Raw genomic sequence first — 9,381 nt, 5'->3', positions numbered from 1 at the left:
GGGAGAATCTATAATACAAACACCTTTTGGAAAGGGGACCACGGCTCCAACTAAATCCGGTGCTCAACTATTGTCATGTTCTCTAATACTCCCTCTCTCTTGCAAAAGTATTGTTCATGTCAAGTTAATTAAGTACTATGTTTATGTTGCTACCATCAATTAAGTTCACCCTCCATGTTCTCAAAGTAATCTCACAAAAATGCTCACTCTATAATTCCGCTATTCTAAAAGTTCATAGGCCATTTCCATTACATTGGTATCAAAGCATTTAGTTTCTCTTTCTTGCTTAAGAAGAGAGGTCCTTAAGTAGCCTATTAATGGTTGATTTTGTTAATTATAATAGAGTAAGTGGGACTGAGATCTATTATCGGTTTTGTTGAGCCCACTATGTGGGATATGGTGCACACCTCGAGAGCTTTGGTCTTAATAATGGGGTTTATTTAGACTTGCCTACGGCTTTACCATTATTGAGCCATAGGAATTCCAAAAGGAGCTATCCCTCGACAATTTTGCTATGTTAGATCCAGCCCACTACTCTTTATAATTAACCAATTCAAGCCGTGCGTGTAGATACTTAAGTGCTTATTTTCAAAGGCTAAGAGGAGTAGCAACTAAGGTTTTGAGTTGCCAAAGAATACACTAAGTAAACGCATAAGTATAATTAGCATGGCTGACAATAACCAAGAGAGTAGAATGAACATTAATAACGAAGAGAGTAGAATGAACATTGATAACTTTGATTTTGCACATGAAGATGCTAATGATGATGCCCCCATGTTTATCAATTATCTTGTTCCTAGGTTGCATCAAGCTATGGGCAACCCCAATTTGCAAACCGAAGTTACTCAACAACTTCGTGCTTATGGGATTTCCCTTCCTCTCCAAGAGGAGAGAGAGCTTAGGAGGCCTCTTGATGAGACCCCCAAAAGAAGACTCTCTCCCATACGAGAGGAGGAATCCAAAGAACAAGAAAGTAATGAATCCCTAAGTTCGTCTGAAGATGTGGCTCCACAAAGACGACGATCTAGACAATCGCCAACTCCTCCCATGAGGAAACGGTCAACACACAGTCCTTCTCCTCGTCACTCTGAAAGTAAAGAGAGGAAACAAAGGAAGAAAAATTCAAGAAAGAGGTCACCCTCTTCTCCTTCTTCTTCACATTCCTCCTCTCCCAACAAAAGCTATGGCTATTCTACTAGAGAATACAAGATGGGAGGACATCGCAAATCATACCCTGCATGGCGAAGATCACAAAATCTCAAGAAGTTCAAAGAGGGAGGAAATAGTATCTCTTTTCCACCTATGATGGCATCTTTGGTGCCACCAACAAAGTATTGGCCTTCATCCAACAATTTGATGCGGCCTTTGGAGATGAGGGCTTCACGAAGTCCTCCAAGCAATACCATGTAGCTATGCACTTCCAAAAATCGGCTCGTCAATGGTGGGCTAGCCTTCATGGCAACGGTGAAGCCCCAAAGACATGGAAAACTCTACGAGTTTCCATCATGAAGCAATTCCTTGCAAGCGATGCAAAGGACAAAGTAATTACTGAATGACGCAGTTTGAAGCTTCTCTCACATAAGTCTATTCACAAATATGTGGACAAGTTTTGGGATTTACATCTAAAGGATATTTTCTTCCAAAAGATAGAGTTTTTCGAGCAAAAGCAATAATTTTGTGCGGAATTACCTGGAGAAATGGCCAAGTATGTCAACTCCCAACGACCTGGTTCTATCACCGAAGTAATCCACCACACCATGGTTGCTTCCCGCATCTATTTCCAACAAGGGTCTAGACGGAATGTCAAACCCATGGAACACAAAGACAAAAACGATGCAAAGGGGAAAACCAATGCCCAAAATTCTTTCCAAGGCACTTCCTACAACAACAACAATAGGTCCAAGGAGAAGGGATTTTACAAAGGTAAAAACAAACTTTCTCATGAAGAGCTTGAAGCTTTTCGCAAGGACCATAAGTGTTTTAAGTGTGAGGAGCAAGGACATGGGTATCGTTCTTGCCCCAAGAAAAATGCTCACAATGAGACTCCTAGGGCTTCCACCATCGAAGCTCCAAAAGAGGATGCTCATTGCAAAGGATCATCTCTCTCCTATGCTTGGGGAAAGGTAAGGGAGCATGATGCCTTCATCTTGTTTGACCCTGGCTCTACTCACAACTTCATATAAATAGAGTTGGCCACCAAGTTGGGCATTCAAGCTTTCAAGATGGGAGATATTGTAACGGCTGACACATCTTTCAAGGGATAGCAAGCCTTCGTTACTCCCTTGATTGGGAAGTTGAGGCTTCATGTTCAAAGCTATGTCGACAAAAAAGACTTTTTCATCTCTCCTCTTCAACATGAGGATACTATCCTAGGGGCGCCATGGTTTGATCGCATGGCTGCCAACATGAAGTTTCCTGAAAGGAGAATCTACTTCACCTACACAGGAAAGAACATGTATATAGATGCTAATGAGTCTAGTCGTACTATACCACTTGTAAATTCACCAGCTTTTGATAAGTCAATGAAAAGCTCGATTTCTACGTACATGATTTTTTTCAAAGAATCCACTAATGACGCTAATGGTTTATCAAATGAAAATGGTAGGAATCAAGAAGAGTTAGACTTGTCTAACTTTCTAAAAGGATTCCAAGATGTGTTCATCGATGATATCCCTATGGACTTACCTCTAAAACGAGGGGATGATGACCATCAAATTAAGCCCCTATCAGAAAGCTCACTGCTTAACAAGCCCCCTTATCGAGTTTCACAAGCTCAACAAGAGGAGATTATGAGGCAAGTACAAGAATTGGTAGACAAAGGGATGGTGAGTCCTAGCTCCTCTCCCTTTTGTTCTCCAGTCCTTTTAGTACAAAAGAAAGATGGTACATACCGCATAAGTGTGGACTATCGCGCACTAAACCATATCACTATCAAAAACATATTTTCCATATCTCGGGTAGAAGATCTGTTTGATAAGCTACAAGGCTCTACCTACTTCAGTAGGACTGACCTTAAAAGTGGCTATCATCAAATAAGGATAGTGGAGGAAGATATCATAAAGGCCGCGTTTCGTACAACGTTTGGTCTTTATGAATATCTAGTCATGCCTTTTGGTTTGACCAATGCACCTGCCACATTCAACCGTTTGATAAAGATAATATTTAGAACCTACCGCAAGTTCAGTGGAGTGTTCTTTGATGATATCATCATCTACTCCAAGTCCTTGGAGAAACACAAGCAACATCTCCAAGTGATTTTTCAAGCATTGAGGAAGAACAAGCTTTTTCTCAACCAAAAGAAAAGAGAATTTTTCCATCAAGAGATTCAATACTTCATGTCATAATATCTCTCAACATGGTATCCGTATGGATCCATCAAAGTTAGATGTAATAAAAGCATGGCCTAATCTAAGGAATCTACATGAGCTAAGAAGCTTTATTGGTATGTGTGCATATTGTAGATGCTTCATAGCAAAATTTTCTCAAATAGCAAGACCATTACATGACTTAACAAAGAAGAACGTTAAGTATTCATGGATTGCTAAGGAGAAAAAAGCTTTTGACAAGCTCAAAGAGAAGCTTACCTCTCAACCAGTCCTCATGCTTCCAGATCTCTCAAAGCAATTTGAGGTCCAATGTGATGCTTGTGGTGATTGCCTTGGAGTAGTCTTGCTTCAAGAAGGGCTTGCCATAGCATATGAGATCCGATGGCTCAGTACGGATGAACAGGTCTTGGGCATTTATAAGAAAGAGCTTTTAGCTATTCCACATGCCCTAGACACATGGAAGCACTATTTATTGGAGACTCCATTCATTTTACGAACAGACCATCAAAGTCTCAAGTACTTCATGACGCAAACAAAGCTTTCCGACAAACAAATGAGGTGGGCAAATTTTCTTTCGCAATTTAATTTTCATATTGCTCACATTGCTGGTAAGCACAATCAAGTGGCCGATGCACTATCACGACGACCAAAAGTTAATGCTCTATAGCAACTCACAATGATCTATCTTCTATGATAGATGAGTATGCTATTTGACCATGAATTTAAAGACATAATGTCAACCCTTGCTTTGGGAAAGAAAGAGGAACCATTCACCTTGCAGGATAGTTATCTTCTCCATGGAAAGGCTATGTGTTACCCACTCCCTTCATGATAAAGTCATGTATGAATCCCGTGCTCCTCCCTATGCGGGGCATAGAGGCATTCAACCTACTCTTCGAGGAGTAGAGACATATTTCTATTGGCCTACCATGAAAGTGGACATACAAGAGTATGTTTCAAAATGTGTGGTATGCCAAAAGACAAAGTATGATAGAGGGAAGAAACCTAGGTTACTGCAGCAATTGCCCATCCCTAATTCACCATGGGAGAGAATATCCATGGATTTTGTCTTTGGATTACCCAAGTCTATCCATGGGAATACCGGAATATGGACAATAATCAACAGATTTAGCAAGCAAGCACACTAATTTCCTATCAAAAAGACTATTAAGGCACATCAAATGGCAACCATCTTCATATCTCAAATTTTCAAGCACCATGGATTACCAACATCCATCGTGTCAGATAGAGATCCTAGAATGACCAGTAATTTTTAGAAAGGTCTCTTTGAAAATCTAGATACAAGATTCGATTTCTCTTCGGCCTACCACCCACAAACAGATGGCCAAAGTGAGATAGCCAATCTTACGATACTCGATCTACTAAAGACTTATGTTACACAAGTAGATCAACGATCACAATGGGAGAAGTACTTACCCCTTGTAGAGTATGCGTACAATAATACTGTCCATACTACTATAGGAAAAGCACCTTTTGAGATCATAAATGGAAGACCTAAAAGTCCCTTGCTACGTAAAGTACATGGAAAGATCTTCGCTGCTGGGATGAGTATAGCCGTGACCTACAAGAATCTTTTCAAAAAGTTAAGGAGGCTATATCCATCTCTCAACAAAGGCAAAAAGCTACTGCTGACAGGCACAGAAGGGCCTTAATATTCAAAGAAAATGATTGGGTCTTACTTAAGTTTCCCAAGGCTCAATTGAGGCAAACAACGGGCAAAAATCCTATGGGCCATCAAAAGCATTATGTTAAATTAGCAAAAAGATATTATGGTCCTTTTCAAATCTTGAAGCCAATCAATGACATGGCTTATCAACTCAAGTTTCCCAACCATTGGCTCATACACAATGCTTTTCATGTGAGCCTACTTAAGCCCTATAAAGGAGAGCCACCAATAGAACCAATTATTGAAGACCCTCCAGAAATCGAAGACCAAGAAGAGGTGCTACAACCCGAAGCTATCCTTCGGCATGAAGACAAGATACTACGGCATGGTAAGATTATCCGACGGTATCTTATTAAATCATCCATTTGAAGATGCTAGATGGATGCAAGGAATACAACTTAAGGATAGTATGAACCTTGTCAATGCTTAAAATGCTGCACTAGAGCAAACAAATGTAAATGCTTTCTTAATGAACAATGTTTTTGTCTTATAATACTAATCCTCTTTTGTGCACAAATTTAAATAGTATGCATGCTTAGAATCATGTTTGTAATGACAACGTCACTCAAACACCAAGCAGAATTTCTCACTCTACTTTGGGAGTATGATATGGACTAAAGAGCAGACATGCTTGCGGTAGCTACGTCTTCCAAGCACCAAATGGACTAGTCATCCATTCTGGAATGATGTCGTAGGGTGAAAAGGGATCCTCTACCCGCTAAGAAACATAGACTAATGACTAAGACTTTATCTCTTCTACCTCATAGTCGAGGACGACTATGATTTCAAGAGAGAGGTAATGTCATAAAATCTAATATCTAACCAGCTCAAATGATTTTCTCATATTAAACTGATCATTTAATGTAGGAGAATAAACGGGAACAAGGGTTAGAATATAGACATGTGCTTATGGATCTGTCTCAACATGGGGCCAATGTTAAAAGGGGTCCAAATAAGAGATGGTATGTTAAAGAGAAAAACTACCTAATGGAGCTTAAAGACCGTAGGGTTAGCTTCATTAAAGACCTCCAAAAGTTAGTGTTCAAGAGTCCTTTGACCTTAGGCAAGCTAAGACTGACCTTGAGGTGGGAATCCTACCCAATCATGAGCTACTTGTTGGCTTGCTAAGTGTTAGTGGGAACCTTACCCAAAAGCTTGAGGTGTTTCTCACATGCTTAAATGACTAAAGTTCTTAAAGTATTCAATTCAAAGATAACTATCAAGAGGCATCAACGTTTCCATGCTTGATTGACTAAGTCCTTGAAGTATTCAATTCATCCAAATGACTTTATAAGCATAAAAGACACTGTTCAAATGATCCTCCACATGTGGCTCTCATGATGTGTTTGAATGCTATTGGATAGATTTTAAAGGGGTCCAATGAGAATTTAGATACATAAAAATAAATAATTAAGTTCTTTCTCTCAAAGAGAAAAAAGAGGACACGTGTCCAAATGAAATAATAAAATAATGAGAGAGAGAGAGAGAGAGAGAGAGGTGGACCAAGCATGAGAGGGGGGGTATACTCTCCCATACACACACACACATTCTCTCATTGTGTGGAGTAAATTGGATGCACCTTTATGTAGTCGTACTTGTTCGGGTTCTCACCATGCATCTTATGCATCATATTTTTATGCTTTGGCTATGTCTAGCTTATGTGATGTTGAGGAACCTCTGTCTTTTAATGAAGCACAAAATTTAGAAAATTGGATGACTGTCATGCAATCAGAAATGATGCACTTATAGAAAATGACACATGGACTTTATGTGATTTGCCTCCTAGCAAAAAGGCCATTGGTACAAAGTGGATTTACAAGTTGAAACGCAAGCCGGATGGTGAGATTGATCGCTATGAAGCTCAACTTGTTGCAAAGGGTTATGCACAGCAAAAAGGCATAGATTATTAAGGGACATTTTCTCCCACTTGTCGTATGACTATTGTGCATTTTCTATGTGCATTGGCAGCTCATTTTGGTTGGGATGTACATCAGTCAGACATTGTTACTACTTTCTTGAATGGTGACATATTTGAGGAATTTTATGTAATGCAACCTTGTGGTTTTGTCATTAAAGGGCAAGAAGATAAAGTGTGCAAATGTAAGAAAGCTTTGTATGGGTTGAAGCAATCCCCTCGTGGTTGGTATGAGAAGACTGACACTCATTTGGTCAAATGAGGCTTTTGTAACAGTCCAACAAAAAGCACATTGTATGTAAAGCGTGAGGGTAATGTACTTATCATTGTGGTTCTCTATGTGGATGATGATCACTGGGTGGACCAAATGAGAGACATATTGTTGAATTTAAGGCTGATTGAATTCTACTTTCAAGATAAAAGATTTGGGCTAGTGCATCATTACTTGGGCATAGAGTTTAAGTAATGTGGTTGTGGTATTGCCTTGTGTCAAACAAGTTACATAGAGACATTGCTATGTAAGTTTGGACTTGAGGATTGCAAACCTATTGCCACTCCCATGGAAACAGGTTTGAAATTGAGTCTTCATGATGCTGGTGATATTGCCTATGTAACTCTTTACCAAACTGATGTTGGCTACCTTATTTATGCATGCAGCACAAGGCAAGATATTCAGTTTGCAGTCTCACTGGTCAGCAGATTCATGCATAGCCTAGGGTCTAAGCATTTCCGTCAAGAGGATTTTTCGCTACGTGAGTGGCACTTTACATATTGGCTAGTTTTATCCCAAGGGGGGATCATTGCCGCCAGACTTACATGCTTTTTTGGACCGAGATTGAGCTAGTTGTTTTGACATGCGAATGTCCACAAGTGGTTTTTGTTTCATACTCGACAGTTCATGTATCTCATGGTTGAGCAAGAAGAAATCTACTGTGGCCACTTCTAGTTGTGAGGTTGAGTACATGGCAGTCTTCACAGCTACGATTGAGTGTGTATGGCTCAGATGCCTTATGACTGCTTTGGGTGTTGGACAGGACATTGCCAACACTATCTACACTGATAGTCAGAGCACTTTGGCAGTTGCAAGGAACCTAGTTTTTCATGCTCCCACAAAGCACATTAAGGTGCATTACCACTATGTCAAGGAGAGGCTCTCAGCAAGAGCCAACACAGGACAACCTTGCAAATCTTTTCACAAAGGAATTGTCTCGTGAGAAGTTCAAACCTGTCTGCAAAGCTTTGGGAACATGTCCTTAGGGCATGGCACTTCCCTATACTCTATGTGCCAGCTCTCGTTCACCGCATTAGTCTTAAGGGGGATTTGTTACCATATAGATGTGGTAGTGATGTGTCACTAGAAGGTTTTTCCCCCATGCATTGTATATATGCCCATCACTCTAGGGCTATCTATCTTTCGATTGCACGCAGTAATACACTCTCTATTGTGTGCCTTGAGCTTCCTCCGTCTTCGCCAAGCTGTGTGTGTTTTCCTGCAACCCTAATTCTAACACGTATTTTGTGCGCTCTCTCTCTCTCTCTCTCTCTCTCTCTCTCTCTCTCTCTCTCTCTCTCTCTCTCTCTCTCTCTCTCTCTCTCTCTCTCGCGCGCGCGCGCGCGCGCGTGCGCGTGTGTGTGAGAATTATATTTCTCCATTAAGTAAACCACTCTATGTGTCTTGTAAAGTGATAGTCAAAGTGCCATACAGCTTGCAAAGAATTCAGCCTTTCACTCAAGGACGAAGCCTATAGAGGCTCTATAGAGGCAATATATTACTTTTTATGTACTATTTTGGAAGAGGGACAACTAAAGCTTGGAAAGGTGCACACAAGTGAGAATCCTGCAGACATGTTAACAAAGGTGGTTAACAAGGAGAAGTTGAGCTTTTGCTCATCTTCAATCAGCATTCAAGAATAACAAGCCATAATGGAAAGCAGTCACACAGATTTGGTGTGCAGATCAGCCTCCAAGTGGGAGATTGTTAAGTATGGAGCATGATTCACCCCTTGTAATTTTTATTTTGAAAAATGTACATTTGTAAGGTCTTTGTTATGAGGAGTAGCCATCGTACATGACAAAAATCACTCGCCCAAAAACCAAAAAATACATGCCCACAGTTGGAATATTCATTATTGCCTAAATATTATGGCCGGATGATGATCAAAAAGTGATCAAAAAATGGATGGTTGGTGGTGGCTAGTTGACTGATGGCCAACGTTCAACGACGGGTTGCCGATTTCTAGGTGGACTTGTCAACCCAAGGACGCATACACATGGGCACGTGGGAGAGTTCTACTTAAGCTTGTCTACACAAGGGCGGCTACACACGATTGTCTCTCATGAGAGAGGGCAGCCCATAGAGGCTCCTTTTAGCCTATAAAGGAGGACTCTTCTACACACAAAATGTATTTGTGGTGGTTGTTAGGTGTGGTGAATTGGAAGTGTGTGTGAGGTGG

The sequence above is a fragment of the Adiantum capillus-veneris genome, chromosome 5 (genome assembly GCF_014529385.1).
Source record: "Adiantum capillus-veneris isolate H3 chromosome 5, ASM1452938v2, whole genome shotgun sequence".
Lineage (NCBI taxonomy): Eukaryota > Viridiplantae > Streptophyta > Polypodiopsida > Polypodiales > Pteridaceae > Adiantum > Adiantum capillus-veneris.
This window is presented reverse-complemented; position numbering follows the sequence as displayed.